This window comes from Haliotis cracherodii, unplaced genomic scaffold (assembly GCF_022045235.1).
Source record: "Haliotis cracherodii isolate W230 unplaced genomic scaffold, xgHalCrac1.p SCAF_14, whole genome shotgun sequence".
Taxonomy (NCBI): domain Eukaryota; kingdom Metazoa; phylum Mollusca; class Gastropoda; order Lepetellida; family Haliotidae; genus Haliotis; species Haliotis cracherodii.
Genome location: NW_027266269.1, coordinates 4,756,500 through 4,769,379, shown reverse-complemented (window position 1 = coordinate 4,769,379; position 12,880 = coordinate 4,756,500).

The following is a 12,880-nucleotide window of genomic DNA, read 5'->3' as shown; positions in this document are numbered from 1 at the left end:
AGATTGTAAACAGGCCAGAAAGATTAGGAAGAAGGCGGAAAAGTATTTCCGTCGACATCCTACGGTACATAATCTGAATAATGTTAAAATAACAAACGCCAAGGCACGGCGTACATTTAAACAAACAAAACGCCAATCATGGAGAAGATATGTATCAAAAATCAATTCTCGAACTCCGATTTCAAAGGTGTGGAACATGATACAAAAAATCAAAGGTAAAGGTTCAAAGTCTGCTGTTCATCATCTTGAAGATGGAGATAGATTACTGACTGATAAGACTGACATTGCAAATAAACTGGGCGAAACTTTGGCCAAACACTCTTCATCATCTAATTACGTACCTAAATTTCAAAAATACAAACAACAACAAGAAAAGAAAAGTATTAATTTTAGTTCCGACAATGGTGAAGATTATAACGAAATATTTTCGATTCATGAGCTAAATACTGCACTTGGACAGGCCCATGATACTGCAATGGGTGCTGATAACATCCATTATCAACTTCTAAAACACTTGCCTGAATCATGTTTAGAAGTTCTGCTTTGTATCTTTGATGAAATATGGACTTCAGGGAATTTTCCATCTTCTTGGCATAATGCCATTGTCATACCTATACCAAAGCCTGGCCGGGATCATTCAGATCCTTCAAATTATCGACCGATATCATTAACTAGCTGTGTCTGTAAAACCATGGAACGTATGGTCAACAATAGATTAGTCTGGTACTTGGAAACCAACAATTTAATCACTAACATTCAATGTGGTTTCCGAAAAAACAGAAGTACCATCGACCATTTAGTACGTTTGGATTCGTTTATAAAAAATGCCATTGTAAATAAACAACACGCGGTATCAATCTTTTTTGACTTGGAAAAGGCATATGATACCACATGGAAACATGGTATTTTGACTGATTTACATGACTTTGGTTTGAGAGGCCGTTTGCCTCAATTTGTATCAAAGTTTTTAACTGACAGGCAATTTCAAGTCCGCGTGGGCTCTATCCTGTCTGATCATTATAATCAGGATCAGGGTGTCCCACAGGGCAGTATATTGTCTGTCACTTTGTTTAGTATTAAGATTAACAGTTTAGCAACTGTATTAAATGACTCGATTGATGGGTCATTATTTGTTGACGATTTTAACATTTCGTGTCGTGGCAAAAATATGCGCACTATTGAAAGACAATTGCAGCTTTGCTTAAATAAAATTCAGAATTGGTGTGAAAAAAATGGTTTCAAATTTTCAAAATCCAAAACAAATTGTGTTCATTTTTGTCGAAGTTATAAACCTCATAAAGATCCTGAATTGTTTCTTGACTATACTCCAATCAAGGTTGTTGAGGAGGCCAAATTTTTGGGACTTGTTTTTGACCATCATTTGACCTATTTGCCTCATATTAAGTATCTGAAGAATAAATGCCTGAAGGCCTTAGATCTACTGAAAGTCGTATCAAATTCTAAGTGGGGAGGGGATCAGACAACCCTCCTCCACTTATACAGATCTCTTATTCGCTCCAAATTAGATTATGGCTCGATTGTATATGGTGGAGCCTGTAAGAGTAATCTCGAAAAATTAGGTACAGTCCACCATCAAGGCCTGAGACTCTGTCTTGGCGCCTTCAGGACATCTCCTATTGATAGCCTTTATGTCGAAGCTGATGAGCCTTCTCTTCAACAACGACGTATTAAATTGTCTCTTCAGTATATTGCAAAACTGCGTTCAAATCTATCAAATCCTGCTTATGATACAGTTTTTCATCCACAATATGAAGAACTGTTTCAGAAGAAACCCAAACATATTCCACCTCTTGGGGTTCGGATGAAATCCCATATTACTGCTGCCAGGATAGAACTTGATACCGTATCTCCACACAGACTTTTATCATCTCCTCCATGGCAATTGGTTCGACCGACAGTGGATCTAACGCTTGCTAATAACAAAAAATCAGACACTAATGACTTACACTATCAACAGGATTACCTACAGTTGAGGAGCAATTATGATTCTCACCGTTCTATTTTCACTGACGGATCCAAGGACGGTGGCAATGTGTCTAGTGCCACTGTCATTGGATCAAAAACTATCTCTTCCCGATTACCCGACAATAGCTCTATATTCACAGCCGAATCTAAGGCAATACTCACAGCTTTGGAATACATTCAACAGCAGTCCATCCACAAGCAATTTATAATATTTTCTGATTCACTGTCTTGTCTTCAGGCGATTAAAAATGGGTCTTCGGGTCATCCATTCATCTTGGATATCTTAGAAATATACAATGACCTTGCCACTGGCCAATACGACATTGTCTTCTGTTGGTTGCCCAGCCATGTCGGCATTGTGGGTAACACATTGGCTGATGCTGCTGCAAAGGCAGCACTCAACAAATCTGTGACGCCACTTCTTATTCCATACAGTGATATTAAACCTGTTATTAGATGTTACATCAGGGACCTTATGCAAAAGAAGTGGGACACCCAAGTAGGTGTAAATAAGCTACATGCAATAAAACAAACCATCGGTTACACTTACTTGGGTTGTCAGTCCAGATTTGAAGAGGTCATTCTGCGACGATGTCGTATTGGCCATTCTCGTTATACGCACGAATATTTGTTAAAAGCTGAAGATCCTCCATTCTGTATCCCTTGTGATGAGAGAATCACCGTCAAGCATGTTTTGCTTGATTGTGTCGATTTCTCTCTCACAAGGGATAAATATTATCATTCATCTTCATTAAAGGATCTTTTTAATAATGTCAGTACTCATTTAATTCTTGGTTTTTTAAGAGAAATTGAGTTAATCGATAAATTTTGATTGTATTTATTGTAAAAATAAGTGGTTTTAATTTGGTAGAATGATTCGATAACTGTGATTGTTTGTGGCTGTACCTTCAAAGGGGGTTAAAGTATCGTAAAATGATTGTCCTCCTGAGAGGGTACGTAAGTCCCAATTCCTTCAAAGTATGTTTCATTTTCCTGGATTTTAATCGTAGTATGCTTGTTAGTTTTAAATATTTTGGCTTCAACTGTCTAACTCTCACCAGTAGCCAAAGGGACGGTGTAAATCCTGCTGGGGTCCCATGTAGGAAGCAGATGTACCGTAAGTCCCCATGGTCCCTAGTATGGTGTCCAAAGTTTGGTTGCTGGTGATCTCTAGCCCATTTTTATAATGTATTGTTCAGAGTAGTCACATTTTTATGGTAACATGCTAGTTTTAAATCTGTATCTGTGATTGACTAGTACTTTTACTGTCCTTTGTTGACAGATTTTAATATCTATGTGAATGTATTATTACTGTATAACTTGATTTAGTCACTATATGGCTGAAATATTGCCGATGTGACTATAAATATTCACTCACTCACTCACTCCAGTGGAATGGCGGGGACAGTGAACCCGTCACTAGACACACGTATAACATGGACCGGGACGCAAAATAATGAGAAACACTAAGGACCAGTTCGGTCGAATCAGGGAACAAAATATAAATAATAAGTAAGATAAGTCTAAATTGCGACTAAAGTACTCGTTCAAGAGGAGTCCCACGTATCTACAAGGTGGCCATCAAGACCTTTAAGCCAATATATATATGGCAATGTAGTTATGTTACAAATTTTTAAAGTAGAAATATTGTTAGTACATTTGAAGACATATTTGTATTAGAATTGGTTATAGGCGACCTAGTATTAGCATGAATGATGTGATAAATTGTTTGTACATTTGAAGACATATTTGTAATAGAATTGGTTATAGGCGACCTAGTATTAGCATGAATGATGTGATAAATTGTTTGTACATTTGAAGACATATTTGTAATAGAATTGGTTATAGGCGACCTAGTATTAGCATGAATGATGTGATAAATTGTTTGTACATTTGAAGACATATTTGTAATAGAATTGGTTATAGGCGACCTAGTATTAGCATGAATGATGTGATAAATTGTTAGACATTGACCTTGTTATTGTTAAAATGATGTGATTAGATTAATGTTGCACACCTAAAGTAATTGATGTACCATAAATAATGAAATTGTTTTTGTTGTGAAACTGTACACGGTCAACCAGTTTATGGTCACGATGGTTATCCCCAAAGTATTCAAAATTCAAAAAGGGAGCCAACCTGGATCTCCACGTCTTGAGAGTGTGAGAACACACTCTTCGCCAAAACGGGGGTCGTATTATAGGCTTAAAAGTGTAATATATATTTAGATAATTAACAAATAATTAAAGTAATTAATAAAGCATTAAGAGACATACTGATTATATAAAAGATCAAGAGGGGGAGTTGGGGTCGGTAAGTCGGGAATATATATAGGTATAATACAGGCAGCTCTGGTAGTTGAAGACTACGGGAGCATGCCTGGCCACGAGCATCCAGGGGTGAGGGTAGTAGGTCGATGGCTATACATTGACGAAAAATGATAAGCCAGATGAGGAAATAGATAAAGGGGTGGAATAGAGTTGAGAGGGACGGGAACGTCAGGGACTTGGGACATATATGGTATGGGGGGGAAGCTACATTATGGCAAGTCCGAATAAGGTACTGGTTATTCAAACATGTCTGCAATAGTACTGTTTATGTACAAAGTCGACATCATTAGTGAGAGAGTGAGTTAAGATGTAAAGTGACATCGGCAATTTTCAAGCCATATAGTGACTAAATCAAGTTATATATTAAAACATAGACATTAAAATCTGCCGACAAAGGACAGTAAAACCACTAGACTATCACAGATGTAGATTTAAAACTAGCATATCATAATAAAATTCATAACAATTCAGAACAGTACACAATAAAAATGGGCTATAGATCACCAATAGCCAAAGGTAGGTCACCATACTAGGTACCATGGGGACTTACGGTTCGACATCATTAAGGAACAGTGCAAAAGTACATGTACTGGAAAAAAATGTGGATTCGGAGGGCAGGTAGTATATTGCAGTGTATATGTGATTTGCCGTCGCATCTCTCGAATTGTTGGTTTTGAAACTCGACCATGGAAATGGAGGTAGTCTTTTGGGACTCGATGACTTCTCTTCAGGTTTTTGGTGACCTAATGCAGACCGAACACTGTACAGATTGGCGTAGTCCCATAAGAACGACTTGTTGGACCTGGTCTAGGTCGTGGTTGAGACGTTGGGCCATACTTGTGACCTCTGCCATGAAGTCATCGACGGACTGTGTTGTTTCGGGAGATGAAACTGCTGGCGTCTGTGTCACTGTATTGGTTGAGGAATTTCTGTTCCAGGGATTCCCGGGATTCCTGTGATGCCTCTGGTAGGCTGTCATACCACGTTAAGGCTTTTACCCGCCATAGAAAATGTATGTTGTTCTAGGGGATACTTCTTCAATATACAACACAACTCGATCTGCTAGTCCACAACGTTTTATTGTGCTTTGGAGCTTCACTTGTTGTTTCTTCTTCAGCTCTCAGCTCGCGCCGGTCTAGATGGATATATCTCTCTCTAACATTCATTACTATTCTTTATAAGTTAATATGCCCCCCTGGTCCCTGGTATGGTGACGTTTCCTCTTAGTTGTTGGTGATCAATAGCCTGTTTTTATGATGTGTCATCTGTCATAATCCAATCATTTTATTGTTATAAAACAAGTTTTAAAGTTATAATCTGTGCGATATGGCTGAAATATTGCCGATGTGACTATAAACCATAACTCACTCACTCACTCACTATAATCTGTGATATCTTGCTAGTTGTTGTACTGTCCTTTGACGACAGTTTTTTTTGTATAAGCTATACCTTGTTCAAGTCACGATATGGCTGCAATATTGCAGCTGTGACTTTAAATAATAACTCACTCACTCACTCACTATAAGGTAATATAGCTATGCCATATCTCGTTCACAACCCACATGCCTCACAGGCAGTGGTCGTCCTGGTGATCTTACTCTTGGCCTTATAAGGCAACAGCATGAATTTGCAGTCCCACAACTTATGGCCGGCCTCCCGCATCCCTCACTACCCCCCAGTGAAACAGCTGTCCAGTGCACGCCTGACCTGTGACCTGGTCACTCCCCCACAAGGGGTTTGCTTGAGGGAGAGGGGGAGGAAATGTGCGATACTGTCCAGCGCACACTGCTCGCGGTCCATTGTATATTACTGTATATTTCTCTTGTAATACTGTATACTGCATGTGATATATGATCCGATCGTGTCGAAGGACGTGTCCTCACGTCCTTATAAAGGGTTGTGAATGAGATAAAGTCGGCAATCGATATAAGTATATCAAAAGGAATTTCCTGAATGTTGTCTAATCGCTAAACAATAAGTATTATAGATGGACATGAATTTAGAATTAGATTTGGTGGGATGTACAATGTTTTGCTGTGGACCACTTTTTGTCTTAATAACCGTACACTACAATCACATACATACGTACAGTCATGATATACAACCAATCATATAAACATACGAACAATGATCTGCTTATGCTGGTTTATAACAGTAGGCATCAGTAATGAGAAAAATACCATCAACACTACGGCGTAGTGTTTGTTCCATGTTCATGTTTCTTATGGCTAGATTAATACCTGTATATGACACAATATGATCAGATCATCAGCCAAATTTGCCTATCAGTCATCATCGTGTATAAACACACTATTATATTGCCTCCTCATCTTTTACTTTATACACACCTGTCGTTCACTCTTCCGTCCACTGACGCACGTTCAGCATACACATTATGCTTGCACATTAATGCATATAACGTAAAATTTGACATTAGCAATCACTCTCCTTTCTTCTGCGCATCCATATTAGTTACATACAATTACATTACAATTACAAGTCTGAAGGGCATGACCTTAAAATGGTACCGTCTGGCAATGCATGACCTTAAAATGGTACCGTCTGGCAATGAAGGATGTTATCTCTCGACTATCTCGTTACATGGAAATCTGATGATAACTGCTCATCATGTCCAGAGAGGTGAAAATGGTTGGGTGACTATTTCCTAAAGACATCGATATTGCTGATTTGAACATGTTGAACAGAAGTTACGTGATTATGCTCACGAAAATCGATATTAAATCGCATATCTTCTGATTTCTTTTTGACTTGTAAGACTAGGGCAGATCAAGGGGGAAAGGATGGTTCAATTATATCATTATCTAGCATATCCTTAATGTGAGTGTCAAGGTCGTGTCTATGTTTGGGATGTAGTGGGTAGGGGCGTTTTCGAACTGGTTAACTGTTACCCATGTCAATGGAATGTGACAAAAGGTGTGTCCTACCTAATTCCGTCTCTAGCAAAACAGTCACGGTGACGCCCATTAAACGTCAACAGTTTCTGTTTTTGTTCTGGTGAGACAGTCAGCTTGAGACAGGTCAATGTGAAGGTCAGCTGATTGTTGCCTGAGTTCATGATAGAGCAGCTGTCAGACACAGTAATCTGAATAAGGTCATTTGGGGTATTTTTGATGGCGACAAAGTCAAAATGTTCGAAAACCGTGATAGGTATGTTGGCTGGTAATGTGATGTCTTTATTAGTGGAGTTAAGTAGGTATGGTACCTTGGAGTTACATACCTATGCATAGTGTCATTACTATTATAAGAACAATTAATCCCACTATTATCACACTTAGAGTTGGATGATCTAAGCGATGACTTCGGCATGAAAAACACAAGTCCGTCTGACGGTCCACAACTGTTTATTTAGACAACGACTGAAGTGTTACAGTCGCAGGCCAGGGCTAAACTGCTCAGACCTTCTGTCTGGTCACTTATATACACAGGGTCGTCAGCTAAAATCCTTTGTTTCACTGCATCTGGTCAGTAGTTTTGTTATTAATATGATAATTATCAGAAATATCCAACTCGGGTATTTACCGCTTCATATTGATTTTAACCCGTATTCCCCCCGTCTCATATCGATGCGACGTTGAATTTTAACTCACTCACTCCCTCCTATCGATCTTAACCCAGGGAAGCCCCTTTCAGTCTCTTTTTGGAGGTGGCTTTTAATCGCCTGGTAATGTCCCCCTGACTCATGACCACCGATCAACCAACCCTCATCATAAGGGGTTATTTTAATTATTGTCTTGGCGTGGCGACTGTCCGACGCGACAACGCTCTCGGCCCATCTGTGGCTGTGACTAGGGGACAAAGGGGACTATGGTTTTCCACTGACCAGTGCATTAGCAGGGGCAGCAATTTACTTAATATCTGAGATGCCATCTGGCCTCTCTTTACCCTTGATACATTTCCCTGCTGTGACGTAAGGACGTTTCCATACGTCCTTATGAGGGGTCATAATCAATTGAGCGTGACGACCCTGAGTTTGCATAAATACTAATACATGGAACCCTATGGTAATGGCTGAAGGTACATGATACAGTTGATGTCTGATGTATAAGATTACATAGTACAATGGAATGGACATGATACAGGTGATGATTGACATTTTTTGTTGTTGATTTTTTTTTTTATATGATAGACATGAGCCTATATGAAACGGTATCATGTGCAACATGATGTGAACCCGTTTTTATCAATTATAATCTAATAATATATATACACAAATAATACATTCTTCCTACGACATAGTACATGAAGCGTTTGCAATTTGTGTGGAGTCCAATGATGTATATGCGACAGACCATCAATGGTGTGTATTTGTGTTTGCGGGAACGGATCGGCCATTTGGGTATTAGGGTGGAGGTTGGGGTGTTTTGTTTGTTTGAACCTTTAAACCAGGGCGCCAATGGATGGATATAGTCTTTGGGTGTAGTGACGTGGGGGAATAACGTTTGGGGTTTTTGCCTGGCCGGTCCCCTCAACTGCTTTGAGTGGGTAATGGACCTGGGCATGTAGCATATTACAAATGTATAACGTGTCTTCATGATGCGTCATAGTTTCTTCGCATTTATTTTCGATATGGTTACATCGGAGGGTAGGGGAAGGCTAGTTCTTGAAGATATGTTTACCACCTACAAGTTGTTGTCCGGCCAGGTGATCGTTACTTGATCAGAGAACAACTTGGGTGTGCGGTGGATGGCAACTGACGTGGGGGAATAGTTGGGATTGGAGAGAGACAGGACCAGGGGTGGGGTGCTAATGTCGGCTATTTTCACACAAATCGAGTCGTTCCCTGATGAGAAGCATAATATGACTGACGAATACACTCTCGTTTTTATTCTGTAAACATTGATGACTAGGAGGATGGTGATATGATTTCGAGCTTGAAATAGGACTGGACTAGATCGGTAATGGAAGGAGTCGATGTAACAGCAGTGGTGGGTGTGGTGGGGGCCCAAACTAACATGTTTGGCGTTTTTGTAACTGCTACTTCCGTTATCCCGCGGACTAGGAGCTGAACTCGGAGCATACCTGTTCTGTGATCCATGGAGAATAGTAGGAAGCCAATTACAATCAATATACCTACCCAACACTGCGACATTCAGGTATTCAAACGGGTCTGTCCAGTCAAATGTGGACGACTCCTCGCCCAGTGATTTGATAAAAAAAAGTGGGACTGACGGGTCAGTGTAAATGATTGGATTGGCCTTGGTCTGAGCGATGACGTGTTTCATGTTGACACTGATGCTTTTGTCCGTCTTGATATTTTGGTATGTTGAATTAGCCAAACGGATGGTGGCTGTCCTATACCGGACTGGCTCCTGGGCTAGCAGTGCCGGGATTGCATTTCGAATCTGATCGGCATTGAGGAAATGACATAAGAAACAGATATAGTTGGGTATCTAAGATTGGTTGTATTGTCATGGATATGGCAATTGTTCAAACGGGGAGGAATAATTTTATTGTTTGCGTGAATCGGGCAGGAGCAATACAGCAACAATGTAGGACTGCAGCCCTTATGGACACTTACTCCAGTCGGACACTTGAAGGTGATATTTTGAACATTTTGCATCACTACTCTGCCTGATCGCAGTTCGAACATGTCTGTCATAGTACCGTTTGGTAAAAAGTGGAAACTGCATAATTTATGAACAAGGTCGATGTAATTTAGGAACAGGGACAGTACAAGTACAGATAGCGGAAGAAAACATGGATTCAGGGGATAGTATATCACAGTGTATGTGTGATTCGCCGTTGCATCACTCGAACTGATGTGTTTGAAATTCGACAAACTTTTCACTATCCATTGAAATGCTGATGTACGGAGCCACGTTCCTCACTATGGTAGCGTGTGGGGAGTCAACATGAGTTGGGAGGGAGAACGTCGAGGTCCTATATACTCTCAGAATTGTATTATCTGATACTACCGGAATGAGTAATGTTACATATTGTTGTGGCGGGCTAGATGTACATCGGTATAGTACATCGTAGCATCAGTATAACGTAGTTGAAAGTCAGGGTAGGTGGAGTATAACTGTTCGTTAATAGAGGTGATTGTTGATTTGTAGTGGTACACTATTTTGAGACAGCCTGCCTCATAATAACTGGAATATACCTGTTAGCAGTGTTTGGGATTGCGCATGCACTAGCGTGGCTAGTTGATTTTCTCTGCCTACTATAAGCAATAACGTAGAGAAAGATATTCATACCATTTCACCTCGCTGAGGGTAAATGCGCCCGTCTGGACAATTTGGTTGTGATTATGCTTGATAGCTTTGACTAAATCTTCAACACGGATATTTGTCTGTGTCATGTAAGATGCCATATGGTGTTGTGAAGTGTTGAAGCTCACGTCGCGGAGGTGTACCTGTGGTGCGGGGAGTTGAATGTGGTCTGTGACTAATTTTAGGTCGCGTTCTGTTGCAAGAGCGAATGCACCCCTGGCTAATTGACCAAGCCAGGGTAGCAAACTGTGCGTTTGGCGTGTTTTTGTTTTAATTTTGGGTGTGTCGGGGATCAGTATTTTGATTAATTAGATTGTGTTTTCTAAGTCTTCGTTTGCTTGTCAATGTAATTTACGTACGAAAGTGAGTAGGGAGCTTACGTGGAAGTGTGTGTTTTTGCATGTCGTGTTTTTGTCTTTAAAGCATGACAGGATTTCATATGATCTGTTTGGTAGGTATGGTTCGGGTAATTTCAAAGCGAATTTGTGTGTCCAGGATTCGTGGAATGCCGTCAGTTTCCCTCTTTCTGAGAATAGGGTCCCGTTGTGCAGACGGTCATGGTCCTGACCCTGTGTACTACAGATTATGGTCAGCAGCAGTGACCACGCCTGCAGATACATCATCCTGCATAAAAATGTAGATATTTCTAAGTGACTGATGATAAAAAAATAAATAACTGGCTATATTAAGTGTGTAACACGGGTATAGGTCCATTATAGGTCGTTGTTCACAGGCGATCTTAGTGCTCTCTATGTACTCATTCATCCTCAAGTAACAACACTACTAAACACATTCCTTGTGTTAACTACTCTCCTACACACATTACCTGTATCCGACGTCTTCAACTACACAAACTTTTCCTAGGTAAGCTGTCCCTACACTACCAGGACTTATAGGAGAGTGAATGATCGCTCTTAACACTCTCCAATGGGTATCGAGCACGCCTTGGGACCTGTCCGTGATCAAGAGACAGGTAGACGGTGGAATCCATCAGCTAACCCTGCCACAGAGCGACATGACACCTAGTGTCTCTCCAGGGCCACAGACAATGTCGTGATGGCTCTTTTGTTTGCGGTTGTCCTGTACCTGTTTCTTCACAGCTGACACCACCCTCTCTCTCTCTCTCTCTCACTATACTACCATCACTGAATCCTTCTCCCTACAACTGTCGTAACTGCTTTCGGGCGTCCAGTGCGACCCTGCTACAGTTACTAAATGTATTGCCGTTCCTGGTCCTTGTGGTCAATTAAGCCAGGACATTGCCCTCGCCTTGTCCACCACGGCTCGGCTCCGTCAAGGAGTGATTGGCCTAATGACCCTTACTCCAAGTTGTCTCTATCAGCATTCACACGCGCATAATAAAGAAACGCAACACCAGTTTATACTCACATAGTTTTACTTACTCTCAGCCCATCTATCAATACAGAACAGGATCAGACTGGCCAGGCTCGTTACTATCTGGTGGAAACTTAGAACGATCGGGATTCGACTCGATCAACTGCAAACCGCGCTCTCCTCTCCTAATGTTGAGGGTATCATTTTATAGTGTTCTAGCCTGACCTGTCCTTGTCACATGTCTCAATACCTCCATTTGATTCATTACAAGTTTAGATCTGACCATGAACTCATGTGTGTCGCCATCGGAAAAATACCAAAAGCCTACGTGCCAGATTGCTCATCTCTCTATTGATTTTGTGACTCGCTCCGAAGCTACAAATGGATTATACCTTGTAATTCCCCATTTGTTTCATTAACTCATGGACGATAGCCAGAGACCAATCCAATGATAAATGTGAAATGTCCAGAATACACTTGTGATAAATGTGAAATGTCTTTTCTCTATTGATTCCTTTCCAACTACAAGTTCTGTCACGAACTATATCTAATGCAACTCCTCATTGCAGCTATAAGGGTTTTATTTGTTATCATTAGTTTCTGAGATGCATTTTTAACCTTATAACATCTTCCGCCTGTGGACAAGAGCTGCCCACAGCTCGGAAGATCTAAGCATGAGTTCCGGTCTGAGATATAAAATACAATCACAATAAACATAATGGAAGTAAAACAGGATCGATCATTCCATATATTAAATTGTAATCAATTTTCAAATGTTATAACGATTTCGAAAACAACGAATACTTTTACAGTAAAAAATGTATTTACCTGGTAAAGAATAAGTTAATGATCCTGTGTTATTTCGTATAACCACAAAGCATAAACACCATGAAATATTATTCAAATACCATGTAGAATTAATAAATAGCGATGCATAAAAGTCAAATGTCACTGCACATTGCCACAATATGGCACCACCATTCACGAAAGTTCATT